This window comes from Colius striatus, unplaced genomic scaffold (assembly GCF_028858725.1).
Source record: "Colius striatus isolate bColStr4 unplaced genomic scaffold, bColStr4.1.hap1 scaffold_36, whole genome shotgun sequence".
Taxonomy (NCBI): Eukaryota; Metazoa; Chordata; class Aves; order Coliiformes; family Coliidae; genus Colius; species Colius striatus.
Window position 1 is genome coordinate 454468 of NW_026908520.1, and position 15015 is coordinate 469482.

Below are 15015 nucleotides of genomic sequence, written 5' to 3' on the forward strand. Positions count from 1 at the left end.
TGTGGACAGCCAGGCACTCCCCAGGCCAGGCAGGACTCTGCCGCAGCACAACCAAACTCAACCTGCTGCCTCCAGCTCCTCCACCAAGCTGGAAAAGCCTCTTTTTCTGCTGTTTAGGTTACGTTGCACATCAAGAGAGCTGTGCCAGGTGGGTGCTGTTAGGAAGCTGCGTGTTTGTGTGTGTGTGTGTGAAGGCAGTGGGGCTGCACAGCCTCATACTCACAAACTGCCGCCCGAGCTTGGCTTTGACGCGCTCGGCCTCGCTCTCAGCGGGGTGCGGGGCGTAGCTGAGGGCACCCATGCGGTTGCTTATCCACAGACGGGCTCTTCCTCGTGTAGAAGGAGCAGGTGCGGAAGCAGCTGAAGGGAGCGTCCTGCACGGCCGTGCCGAGCTGGGGGTCGCAGGGGGGATGTGTGCAGTCATCCTCCAGGCGCCAGGCCTCCCCTGGGGAGCAGAAGGACAAACCACCCCGGTCAGAGCCACAGCCTGGGCTACGTCCTACCGCTCCAGCCATTGGTGGGGGTCCCAGTGGACGGCCCAGCCCAGCCCCCCTCTGCCCACCCCACACCCAGCAGCACGGAGTCACAGAACGGTTTCAGCTGGAAGAGAGCTTGAAGCTCGTCGAGCGCAGCCTTTGTCCCAGCCCTATCGCCCACCAGCCCACTTCCCGTAGTGCAACATCCACCCGGCTCTGAAATCCCTCCAGGGACGGTCACTCCTGCACCTCCCTGGGCAGCCGCTCCAACGCCTGACAACCCTGTCAGCAAAGAAATTCCTCCTCAGATCCAGCTTGAACCTCCCCTGGTGCAACTTGCGGCCGTCTCCTCTCGTTCTATTGCTTGCTACTGGGGAGGACAGACCCACTCCCACCTCGCTACAGCTTCCTTTCAGGTAGTCGCAGAGAGCGGGAAGGGCTCCTCTGACCCTTGTTTTCTCCCCCAAATCCCTCCGTGGGCACCCTACAGCCCCCACAGCTGGAGGGCACATCCCTGCCACAAGCCCCTGGCCATTCCTTGCCCCCACCTGCCCCAGGCAGCACTCCCTGCTCCCGCCCTGCGCAGCCTCGTGTACCCACAGCTCCCAACATCTTTCTGGCAGGAATCAGTTAAAAACAGTCAAGCGTAACAAAGACTTGGCCAGAGTCAGGACCTCCGAGCGCTGCTGCAGGATTCAGTATTATTACTCAGAATAAAGGGAAAATCAGAAATTGAGAAAGACACGATTCACTGTAAAATAACACCATGATAAGAAACCCCAGCTCACTGGAATTCGAACCAGTAGAGGCCTTGAAGACCCCGAATGCTGAAAACAAAGAAGCTGGAGGGCAGACAGCTGCAGATAAGAAGGACTCGGAATGTGGAAAACAGAATTGCTTGCCTTCTGCTCCGTGGCATGGAAATCTACCGGAGACGCTGCACCAGTACAAACCGGAAGGAGCCTTACACCACAATACGAAGCGGGGATAGGTCATAAATATGTAATAGGCACTTCTGCGTACCCCTACCTGTACCCTGTACGTAGCCCTTTGTTATACAATAAGGTGCACGAGCTGGGCAGAATTATCTCCCTCGCACCCACCGGCGCAATACATACCTGGTTCATAACCCTTCACCGTGTGGTAGAGTTTGTTCCGCACGTCAATTGGCGAGCCAGGCAGGAGACCCTCTCGGCCCGGCTGCTGGACCGGGCGGGGCGTGGGACATTCTGGGTGCGCCACCAGACTGTTTCTCCAGAGAGTCTCCCATCCCCATCCCATCGCTGCAGGGGAAGAGACCGACCGGCGAGCGGGCCGGGAACGTAAACTGGGAAGCCTGCAGGGGTATAGGGGATGAGTCCATAAGCCGCGTATGGGACACCTCACGCTGTGACGGGGAGTAGCGGAGATCACCAAGACCCTGTAAGTTGTAAAGGGGGGTATAAGTACCCCTTGCGCCCGGGTGAGGGAGCGATACTGCTCGCCCCTGAGGCATTAGCGAGTTCGCTGGTACGGTAACTTGGGCGCTCCTCGCTGGGACAGCGGGGGCAACGTGTGTGGTATATAATTGCTTGCAGAATTGCTGTACCGGTACCGTGCATATTTTAGCATGGCTAAAGTTACCAAAGCAAGTAGCGATTATGCATTGCAAAGCTCACCAAAACGGAACAGCTGCACAAGAGGTAGCCAATTCGGCGGCAGATCAGGAAGCAAAGACAGCAGCTGAAAAAGGTACAGCAGAGATACCCTCTCTGATTCCGGATGGAAAAATCCCAATCAACCAAATTCCTAACCATTCAAAAGACGACCAGAAATCGATTCAGGATTTAGGGGGAAAACCAGAGAACAACGGTTGGGCTACAGCAGCACAGGTGACAGTAGCGGTGCCGAGCACGTTACTTTTGGGTTATAATCCTGGTTGAACATAGAAAGTCTCACTGGCGAGTCAAAGCCCTACGTAAGTATCTGAGCAAACGCATTGTCGCCTGTAACTTGTACACAACCATCAAACAAGAAACACAACAATGTGAGATCTGGGAAGGGTACTTCCCCTGGACAGTGGTGGCAAATTGACTTTTCAGAACTTGAAAGAAAAAGGGGGTTCCAATATCTACTTGTACTAACTGATACCTTTTCAGGACGGCCAGAAGCATTCCCTTGCCAAACAAACAAGGCTAAAGAGGTAACTAAGGCTTTACTACATGAAGTAATACCGAGATTTGGGATCCCAGCAGTAATATCCTCAGACAGAGACCCTCATTTTGTGACCAGAATTACCCAACAAATTAGTCGGGTTCTGGGGATAGACTGGCAGTTGCACACTCCCTAAAGACCCCAAGCAACGGGCCAGGTAAAGAAGACGAACCACTTCCTTAAATTACAGATTGAAAAATTGTGCCGAGAAACCGGACTAGCCTGGCCTCTGTTACGACCTCTAGCCTTGTTGCGAACAAGAACCAAACTGAGGACTAAGGAGACATTAAGTCCCTTCAAAATACTCTATGGAAGACCCTCTTCAGTTCAGGGGGGAACCTCAACAAAAGCTGCTGCCGAGATGTTAACTGACTACATAATAAGCTTAAAAAAAAAAACCAAACAAAAGACCTCAGAAAAGTAGAAAAACTGGTTCTGTGGAACAGAGCTCCTGGCTTGGAGCAGGCTAAAGGACAGGAGCTTTTCTGTCCCTGAATTAGGTCAAAGAATCAGCTTTCGGCTGCCGCTCTGGAAAGAGAGGAGATGTGAGCATGCTAGCAGGCAGCAGCACGGCCAGGTGCATCCCACCAGCCAGAGCCCATCAGCACACAGCAGCCCGAGCGGAGGGACGGTCGGTGGAGCAACACGCCCGTACCTCTCAGGCGTCCAGCTGCGGTTCAGATCGGGCTGGGAAAGTCTCCTCTCCCCCGCGCCGAGAAGAGAAAATGGCGTTCAAAATGGCGGCGAAAACGGCGGGAATTTTCTGATTGGCTGCTGGCGCGCGGGGCACCCGGCAGGAGAGAGAGCTTAAAAAAAGCTGCGGTATGGCTTTTCGCCACCGGGTGGCAGCGGCGAGCGCAACGTTCCGATTGGCGGCGGCGTTGCCGGGCAACGGCGACGCGCGATCCCGATTGGCCGCGAAATTCAAAATGGCGGCGAAACGACGGCGCTTTCCGATTGGCCGCGGGCAGGCACGTGAAGCAGGAACGGGCGACGCGCGATTCCGATTGGCCGAAAAATCCAAGATGGCCGCGAGAGGACGCGGCCTTCCGATTGGCTCGGGCGTTGCTAAGCGACGCCGACGGGAGATTCCGATTGGCCGAAAAATTCAAGATGGCCGCGAGAAGACGCGGCGTTCCGATTGGCTCGGGCACTGCTAAGCGACGCCGATGCGCGATTCCCATTGGCCGAGAAATTCAAGATGGCGGACGAAGCGACGCCGCTTTCCGATTGGCCGCGGGCGGCCACGTGAACCGGGAACGGGCGACGCGCGATTCCGATTGGCCGGCAGGTAAAAAAGCCGAAAAAACTCGAAAAAAAGCAGAAAAAACCCAAAGAAGCGGCAGTAAAAAAGCAGAAAAAAAACCCAGAAGCAAGGGAGATTAAAGGCGGAAGCGAGGGAGCGATCAGGGAGAAGAAATTGGTGAAGAAAGGCAGAAAAGTGGCAGGAAAATATAGAAAACCGCGGGAAAAAAGTAGAAAATGCACAGAGAAAAGGCTGAGAGAAGGCAGAGGGAGGACAGAAGAGAGGCAGGAGAACGGCGGAAAAAATAGCAGAAGAGAGACAGAAAACGTTGGAAACGAATTTTGAAACGACAGGAAAAACGGCAGTTCAAAGGCTGAGCAACGGCACTAAAACGTGGCAGGAAGCAAGAAGTAAGGCAGGAGAAATACAGAAGAAAGGCAGAAAACCGGTAGAAAATCGGTAGGGAAAAGGTACAAGAGAAAGGCACAACAAACAGATGAAACGCAGATTAAAGCCTGCCATCTCGTTTCTCGCCACTGGGTGGCAGCGCCGCGCGGCTCCCGGGCTGCGATCTCGTTTTCCGCCACTGGGTGGCAGCGCCGCGCGGCTCCCGGGCTGCGATCTCGATTTCCGCCACTGGGTGGCAGCGCCGAGTGCTGTGTGCATAAAATATATTCCACCAAGCCCTCCAATTATCAGTCAAATTCTGTAACATTCAGATATATACCCGCATTATATTCAGAGGAGTAGTCTAGTTATCATGCACAAATTCTGTATGTGTAAATATATGCACACTGTAAAACCAATCAAGTCTTCCAATTATCAGTCAATCCTTTCAGATTCAGAAAGCTACCTGTCATAAATTCAGAAGAATACTCCAATTCTCTGGAAAGAATTCTCTATCTTTTATACTGTGTGCACAAAGTACATTCCACCAAGCCCTCCAATTATCACCCAAATCCTGCAACTTTCAGATATATACCAGCATTAAATTCAGAGGAGCAGTCTACTTATCAGGCACAAATTCTGTATATATAAGTCTGTGCACACGGTAAAATCAATCAAGTCTTCCAATTATCAGTCACATCCTTTCAGTTTCAGAAAGCTACCTGTCATAAATTCAGAAGAATACTCCAATTCTCAAATGATAATTCTGTACCTTTGTACTCTGTGCACAAAGTACATTCCACCAAGCCCTCCAATTACAAGCCAAATTCTTTTACTTTCAGATATATACCAGCAAAAAATTCACGTGAGTAGTCTAGTTATCAGGCACAAATTCCGTATGTCTAAATCTGTGCAAACTGTAAAATCAATCAAGGCTTCCAATTATCAGTCAAATCCTTTCCGTTTCAGAAACCTACCTGTCATAAATTCAGAAGAATACTCCAATTCTCTGGAAAGAATTCTGTATATTTATACTGTGTGCACAAAGTACATTCCACCAAGACCTCCAATAATCAAAAAATTCTTTAACTTTCAGATATATACCAGCATTAAATTCAGAGGAGTAGTCTACTTATCAGGCACAAATTCTGTATATATAAATCTGTGCACACGGTAAAATCAATCAAGTCTTCCAATTATCAGTCAAATCCTTTCAGTTTCAGAAAGCCACCTGTAATAAATTCAGAAGAATACTGTAACTCTCTGGAATAAATTCTGTATCTTTATACTGTGTGCACAAGGTACATTCCACAAAGTACTCAAATTATCAGCCAAATTCTGCAACATTCAGATATATACCAGCATTAAATTCAGAGGAGCACTCTAGTTGTCAGGCACAAATTCTGTATGTTGTATTGTGTACACACAGTAAATTCAACCATGTCCTCCAATTATCGGTCAAATCCTTTCAGATTCAGAAAGCTACCTGTCATAAATTCAAAAGAATACTGTAATTCTCTGGAAAGAATTCTCTATCTTTTATACTGTGTGCACAAAGTACATTCCACCAGGCCATCCAATTACCAGCCAAAATTCTGTAACTTTCAGATACATACAAGCATTAAATTCAGAGGAGTAGTCTACTTATCAGGCACAAATTCTGTATGTCTAAATCTCTGCACACTGTAAAATCAATCAAGTCTTCCAATTATCAGTCACATCCTTTCAGTTTCAAAACGCTACCTGTAATAAATTCAGAAGAATACTCCAATTCTCAAGTGATAATTCTGTATCTTTCTACTCTGTGCACAAAGTACATTCCACCAAGCCCTCCAATTACAAGCCAAATTCTTTTACTTTCAGATATATACCAGCAAAAAATTCACCTGAGTAGTCTAGTTATCAGGCACAAATTCTGTACGTCTCAATCTGTGCAAACTGTAAAATCAATCAATGCTTCCAATTATCAGTCAAATCCTTTCACTTTCAGGAACCTACCTGTCATAAATTCAGAAGAATACTCCAATTCTCTAGAAAGAATTCTATCTATTTCTACTGTGTACACAGACTATTTTCCACCAAGACCTCGAATTATCAGCCAAATTCTGCAAATTTAAGATGTATACAAGCATTAAATTCAGAAGAGTAGTCTAGTTATCAGGCAAAAATTCTTTATGTGTAAATCTCAGCACACTATAGAATTAATCAAAGCTTCCAATTATCGGTCAAATCCTTTCAGTTTCAGAAAGCTACCTATAATAAATTCAGAAGAATACTCCAGTTCTCTGAAAACAATTCTGTATCTTTTATACTGTGTGCACAAAATACATTCCACCACGTCCTCAAGTTATCAGCCAAAATTCTTTAACTTTCAGATATATACCAGCATTAAATTCAGAGGAGTAGTCTAGTTATCAAGCACAAATTCTGTATGTGTAAATTTGTGTACACTGTAAAATCAATCAAGTCTTCCAATTATCAGTCAAATCCTATCACTTTAAGAAAGCTACCTGTCATAAATTCAGAAGAATACTCCAAGCCTTGGACGAGAATTCCGTATGTTTATACTGTGTGCACAAATTATATTCCACCAAGCTCTCCAAGTATCAGAAAATTCTATAACTTTCAGATATATACCTGCATTAAATTCAAAGGAGTAGTCTAGTTGTCAGGCACAAATTCTGTATGTTGTATTGTGTACACACAGTAAATTCAAACATGTCCTCGAATTATCAGTCAAATCCTTTTAGTTTCAGAAAGTTACCTTTCATACATTCAGAAGAATATTCCAATTCTTAGACGAGAAATATGTATTTTTATACTGTGTACACAAAGTACATTCAATAAAGCACTCGAATTATCAACCAAATTCTGTAACTTTCAGATATATACCACCATTAAAGTCAGAGGAGTAGTCTAGTTACCATTTTTAACCAACACCGAGCTCTTTTCAGCAGCAGGACACCCGAGCCCTCATTACAAGGCCGAGGCCAGTAACGCAGCAGGAGGAAAGCCACGTGTATCCCCGTATCAGGTGCCTCTGGGAAAGAGGAGAAGCAAAGCCCACTGAACATCGATCAGTATCCTGTAGCTGTGGCACACGCCTGACGTGGCCCTCCCATCCTGCAACCGAGACGCCCTGAAGGGACAAAAAAGGGCTGAGCTGCCCCAAGGTCTCATTGCTCACCCCTGCCCCTCACTGAGCCAATCTGCTTGAACCCTTGAAAAGACTCAGTTGCTCATATACGTGGGGACAAGGACAGGAAAACTCAGTTCCTACTTGGTTGCTACCTTAGAGAGCAGTACTCGGAGGCAAGGCACTGATCCCAGGCATCACTCAGCTGGGTAAGAGCCAGTCAGCGCCAGCACAGCCCGGTGGGATGTGGACAGCCAGGCACTCCCCAGGCCAGGCAGGACTCTGCCGCAGCACAACCAAACTCAACCTGCTGCCTCCAGCTCCTCCACCAAGCTGGAAAAGCCTCTTTTTCTGCTGTTTAGGTTACGTTGCACATCAAGAGAGCTGTGCCAGGTGGGTGCTGTTAGGAAGCTGCGTGTTTGTGTGTGTGTGTGTGAAGGCAGTGGGGCTGCACAGCCTCATACTCACAAACTGCCGCCCGAGCTTGGCTTTGACGCGCTCGGCCTCGCTCTCAGCGGGGTGCGGGGCGTAGCTGAGGGCACCCATGCGGTTGCTTATCCACAGACGGGCTCTTCCTCGTGTAGAAGGAGCAGGTGCGGAAGCAGCTGAAGGGAGCGTCCTGCACGGCCGTGCCGAGCTGGGGGTCGCAGGGGGGATGTGTGCAGTCATCCTCCAGGCGCCAGGCCTCCCCTGGGGAGCAGAAGGACAAACCACCCCGGTCAGAGCCACAGCCTGGGCTACGTCCTACCGCTCCAGCCATTGGTGGGGGTCCCAGTGGACGGCCCAGCCCAGCCCCCCTCTGCCCACCCCACACCCAGCAGCACGGAGTCACAGAACGGTTTCAGCTGGAAGAGAGCTTGAAGCTCGTCGAGCGCAGCCTTTGTCCCAGCCCTATCGCCCACCAGCCCACTTCCCGTAGTGCAACATCCACCCGGCTCTGAAATCCCTCCAGGGACGGTCACTCCTGCACCTCCCTGGGCAGCCGCTCCAACGCCTGACAACCCTGTCAGCAAAGAAATTCCTCCTCAGATCCAGCTTGAACCTCCCCTGGTGCAACTTGCGGCCGTCTCCTCTCGTTCTATTGCTTGCTACTGGGGAGGACAGACCCACTCCCACCTCGCTACAGCTTCCTTTCAGGTAGTCGCAGAGAGCGAGAAGGGCTCCTCTGACCCTTGTTTTCTCCCCCAAATCCCTCCGTGGGCACCCTACAGCCCCCACAGCTGGAGGGCACATCCCTGCCACAAGCCCCTGGCCATTCCTTGCCCCCACCTGCCCCAGGCAGCACTCCCTGCTCCCGCCCTGCGCAGCCTCGTGTACCCACAGCTCCCAACATCTTTCTGGCAGGAATCAGTTAAAAACAGTCAAGCGTAACAAAGACTTGGCCAGAGTCAGGACCTCCGAGCGCAGCTGCAGGATTCAGTATTGTTACTCAGAATAAAGGGAAAATCAGAAATTGAGAAAGACACGATTCACTGTAAAATAACACCATGATAAGAAACCCCAGCTCACTGGAATTCGAACCAGTAGAGGCCTTGAAGACCCCGAATGCTGAAAACAAAGAAGCTGGAGGGCAGACAGCTGCAGATAAGAAGGACTCGGAATGTGGAAAACAGAATTGCTTGCCTTCTGCTCCGTGGCATGGAAATCTACCGGAGACGCTGCACCAGTACAAACCGGAAGGAGCCTTACACCACAATACGAAGCGGGGATAGGTCATAAATATGTAATAGGCACTTCTGCGTACCCCTACCTGTACCCTGTACGTAGCCCTTTGTTATACAATAAGGTGCACGAGCTGGGCAGAATTATCTCCCTCGCACCCACCGGCGCAATACATACCTGGTTCATAACCCTTCGACCGTGTTGTAGAGTTTGTTCCGCACGTCAATTGGCGAGCCAGGCAGGAGACCCTCTCGGCCCGGCTGCTGGACCGGGCGGGGCGTGGGACATTCTGGGTGCGCCACCAGACTGTTTCTCCAGAGAGTCTCCCATCCCCATCCCATCGCTGCAGGGGAAGAGACCGACCGGCGAGCGGGCCGGGAACGTAAACTGGGAAGCCTGCAGGGGTATAGGGGATGAGTCCATAAGTCGCGTATGGGACACCTCACGCTGTGACGGGGAGTAGCGGAGATCACCAAGACCCTGTAAGTTGTAAAGGGGGGTATAAGTACCCCTTGCGCCCGGGTGAGGGAGCGATACTGCTCGCCCCTGGGGAATTAGCGAGTTCGCTGGTACGGTAACTTGGGCGCTCCTCGCTGGGACAGCGGGGGCAACGTGTGTGGTATATAATTGCTTGCAGAATTGCTGTACCGGTACCGTGCATATTTTAGCATGGCTAAAGTTACCAAAGCAAGTAGCGATTATGCATTGCAAAGCTCACCAAAACGGAACAGCTGCACAAGAGGTAGCCAATTCGGCGGCAGATCAGGAAGCAAAGACAGCAGCTGAAAAAGGTACAGCAGAGATACCCTCTCTGATTCCGGATGGAAAAATCCCAATCAACCAAATTCCTAACCATTCAAAAGACGACCAGAAATCGATTCAGGATTTAGGGGGAAAACCAGAGAACAACGGTTGGGCTACAGCAGCACAGGTGACAGTAGCGGTGCCGAGCACGTTACTTTTGGGTTATAATCCTGGTTGAACATAGAAAGTCTCACTGGCGAGTCAAAGCCCTACGTAAGTATCTGAGCAAACGCATTGTCGCCTGTAACTTGTACACAACCATCAAACAAGAAACACAACAATGTGAGATCTGGGAAGGGTACTTCCCCTGGACAGTGGTGGCAAATTGACTTTTCAGAACTTGAAAGAAAAAGGGGGTTCCAATATCTACTTGTACTAACTGATACCTTTTCAGGACGGCCAGAAGCATTCCCTTGCCAAACAAACAAGGCTAAAGAGGTAACTAAGGCTTTACTACATGAAGTAATACCGAGATTTGGGATCCCAGCAGTAATATCCTCAGACAGAGACCCTCATTTTGTGACCAAAATTACCCAACAAATTAGTCGGGTTCTGGGGATAGACTGGCAGTTGCACACTCCCTAAAGACCCCAAGCAACGGGCCAGGTAAAGAAGACGAACCACTTCCTTAAATTACAGATTGAAAAATTGTGCCGAGAAACCGGACTAGCCTGGCCTCTGTTACGACCTCTAGCCTTGTTGCGAACAAGAACCAAACTGAGGACTAAGGAGACATTAAGTCCCTTCAAAATACTCTATGGAAGACCCTCTTCAGTTCAGGGGGGAACCTCAACAAAAGCTGCTGCCGAGATGTTAACTGACTACATAATAAGCTTAAAAAAAACAAACAAACAAAAGACCTCAGAAAAGTAGAAAAACTGGTTCTGTGGAACAGAGCTCCTGGCTTGGAGCAGGCTAAAGGACAGGAGCTTTTCTGTCCCTGAATTAGGTGAAAGAATCAGCTTTCGGCTGCCGCTCTGGAAAGAGAGGAGATGTGAGCATGCTAGCAGGCAGCAGCACGGCCAGGTGCATCCCACCAGCCAGAGCCCATCAGCACACAGCAGCCCGAGCGGAGGGACGGTCGGTGGAGCAACACGCCCGTACCTCTCAGGCGTCCAGCTGCGGTTCAGATCGGGCTGGGAAAGTCTCCTCTCCCCCGCGCCGAGAAGAGAAAATGGCGTTCAAAATGGCGGCGAAAACGGCGGGAATTTTCTGATTGGCTGCTGGCGCGCGGGGCACCCGGCAGGAGAGAGAGCTTAAAAAAAGCTGCGGTATGGCTTTTCGCCACCGGGTGGCAGCGGCGAGCGCAACGTTCCGATTGGCGGCGGCGTTGCCGGGCAACGGCGACGCGCGATCCCGATTGGCCGCGAAATTCAAAAAGGCGGCGAAACGACGGCGCTTTCCGATTGGCCGCGGGCAGGCACGTGAAGCAGGAACGGGCGACGCGCGATTCCGATTGGCCGAAAAATCCAAGATGGCCGCGAGAGGACGCGGCCTTCCGATTGGCTCGGGCGTTGCTAAGCGACGCCGACGGGAGATTCCGATTGGCCGAAAAATTCAAGATGGCCGCGAGAAGACGCGGCGTTCCGATTGGCTCGGGCGCTGCTAAGCGACGCCGATGCGCGATTCCCATTGGCCGAGAAATTCAAGATGGCGGACGAAGTGACGCCGCTTTCCGATTGGCCGCGGGCGGCCACGTGAACCGGGAACGGGCGACGCGCGATTCCGATTGGCCGGCAGGTAAAAAAGCCGAAAAAACTCGAAAAAAAGCAGAAAAAACCCAAAGAAGCGGCAGTAAAAAAGCAGAAAAAAAACCCAGAAGCAAGGGAGATTAAAGGCGGAAGCGAGGGAGCGATCAGGGAGAAGAAATTGGCGAAGAAAGGCAGAAAAGTGGCAGGAAAATATAGAAAACCGCGGGAAAAAAGTAGAAAATGCACAGAGAAAAGGCTGAGAGAAGGCAGAGGGAGGACAGAAGAGAGGCAGGAGAACGGCGGAAAAAATATCACAAGAGAGACAGAAAACGTTGGAAACGAATTTTGAAACGACAGGAAAAACGGCAGTTCAAAGGCTGAGCAACGGCACTAAAACGTGGCAGGAAGCAAGAAGTAAGGCAGGAGAAATACAGAAGAAAGGCAGAAAACCGGTAGAAAATCGGTAGGGAAAAGGTAGAAGAGAAAGGCACAACTTTGATGAAACGCAGATTAAAGCCTGCCATCTCGTTTCTCGCCACTGGGTGGCAGCGCCGCGCGGCTCCCGGGCTGCGATCTCGTTTTCCGCCACTGGGTGGCAGCGCCGAGTGCTGTGTGCATAAAATATATTCCACCAAGCCCTCCAATTATCAGTCAAATTCTCTAACATTCAGATATATACCCGCATTATATTCAGAGGAGTAGTCTAGTTATCATGCACAAATTCTGTATGTGTAAATATATGCACACTGTAAAACCAATCAAGTCTTCCAATTATCAGTCAATCCTTTCAGATTCAGAAAGCTACCTGTCATAAATTCAGAAGAATACTCCAATTCTCTGGAAAGAATTCTCTATCTTTTATACTGTGTGCACAAAGTACATTCCACCAAGCCCTCCAATTATCACCCAAATCCTGCAACTTTCAGATATATACCAGCATTAAATTCAGAGGAGTAGTCTACTTATCAGGCACAAATTCTGTATATATAAGTCTGTGCACACGGTAAAATCAATCAAGTCTTCCAATTATCAGTCACATCCTTTCAGTTTCAGAAAGCTACCTGTCATAAATTCAGAAGAATACTCCAATTCTCAAATGATAATTCTGTACCTTTGTACTCTGTGCACAAAGTACATTCCACCAAGCCCTCCAATTACAAGCCAAATTCTTTTACTTTCAGATATATACCAGCAAAAAATTCACGTGAGTAGTCTAGTTATCAGGCACAAATTCCGTATGTCTAAATCTGTGCAAACTGTAAAATCAATCAAGGCTTCCAATTATCAGTCAAATCCTTTCCGTTTCAGAAACCTACCTGTCATAAATTCAGAAGAATACTCCAATTCTCTGGAAAGAATTCTGTATATTTATACTGTGTGCACAAAGTACATTCCACCAAGACCTCCAATAATCAAAAAATTCTTTAACTTTCAGATATATACCAGCATTAAATTCAGAGGAGTAGTCTACTTATCAGGCACAAATTCTGTATATATAAATCTGTGCACACGGTAAAATCAATCAAGTCTTCCAATTATCAGTCAAATCCTTTCAGTTTCAGAAAGCCACCTGTAATAAATTCAGAAGAATACTGTAACTCTCTGGAATAAATTCTGTATCTTTATACTGTGTGCACAAGGTACATTCCACAAAGTACTCAAATTATCAGCCAAATTCTGCAACATTCAGATATATACCAGCATTAAATTCAGAGGAGCACTCTAGTTGTCAGGCACAAATTCTGTATGTTGTATTGTGTACACACAGTAAATTCAACCATGTCCTCCAATTATCGGTCAAATCCTTTCAGATTCAGAAAGCTACCTGTCATAAATTCAAAAGAATACTGTAATTCTCTGGAAAGAATTCTCTATCTTTTATACTGTGTGCACAAAGTACATTCCACCAGGCCATCCAATTACCAGCCAAAATTCTGTAACTTTCAGATACATACAAGCATTAAATTCAGAGGAGTAGTCTACTTATCAGGCACAAATTCTGTATGTCTAAATCTCTGCACACTGTAAAATCAATCAAGTCTTCCAATTATCAGTCACATCCTTTCAGTTTCAAAACGCTACCTGTAATAAATTCAGAAGAATACTCCAATTCTCAAGTGATAATTCTGTATCTTTCTACTCTGTGCACAAAGTACATTCCACCAAGCCCTCCAATTACAAGCCAAATTCTTTTACTTTCAGATATATACCAGCAAAAAATTCACCTGAGTAGTCTAGTTATCAGGCACAAATTCTGTACGTCTCAATCTGTGCAAACTGTAAAATCAATCAACGCTTCCAATTATCAGTCAAATCCTTTCACTTTCAGAAACCTACCTGTCATAAATTCAGAAGAATACTCCAATTCTCTAGAAAGAATTCTATCTATTTCTACTGTGTACACAGACTATTTTCCACCAAGACCTCGAATTATCAGCCAAATTCTGCAAATTTAAGATGTATACAAGCATCAAATTCAGAAGAGTAGTCTAGTTATCAGGCAAAAATTCTTTATGTGTAAATCTCAGCACACTATAAAATGAATCAAAGCTTCCAATTATCAGTCAAATCCTTTCAGTTTCAGAAAGCTACCTATAATAAATTCAGAAGAATACTCCAATTCTCTGAAAACAATTCTGTATCTTTTATACTGTGTGCACAAAATACATTCCACCAAGTCCTCAAGTTATCAGCCAAAATTCTTTAACTTTCAGATATATACCAGCATTAAATTCAGAGGAGTAGTCTAGTTATCAAGCACAAATTCTGTATGTGTAAATTTGTGTACACTGTAAAATCAATCAAGTCTTCCAATTATCAGTCAAATCCTATCACTTTAAGAAAGCTACCTGTCATAAATTCAGAAGAATACTCCAAGCCTTGGACGAGAATTCCGTATGTTTATACTGTGTGCACAAATTATATTCCACCAAGCTCTCCAAGTATCAGAAAATTCTATAACTTTCAGATATATACCTGCATTAAATTCAAAGGAGTAGTCTAGTTGTCAGGCACAAATTCTGTATGTTGTATTGTGTACACACAGTAAATTCAAACATGTCCTCGAATTATCAGTCAAATCCTTTTAGTTTCAGAAAGTTACCTTTCATACATTCAGAAGAATATTCCAATTCTTAGACGAGAAATATGTATTTTTATACTGTGTACACAAAGTACATTCAATAAAGCACTCGAATTATCAACCAAATTCTGTAACTTTCAGATATATACCACCATTAAAGTCAGAGGAGTAGTCTAGTTACCATTTTTAACCAACACCGAGCTCTTTTCAGCAGCAGGACACCCGAGCCCTCATTACAAGGCCGAGGCCAGTAACGCAGCAGGAGGAAAGCCACGTGTATCCCCGTATCAGGTGCCTCTGGGAAAGAGGAGAAGCAAAGCCCACTGAACATCGATCAG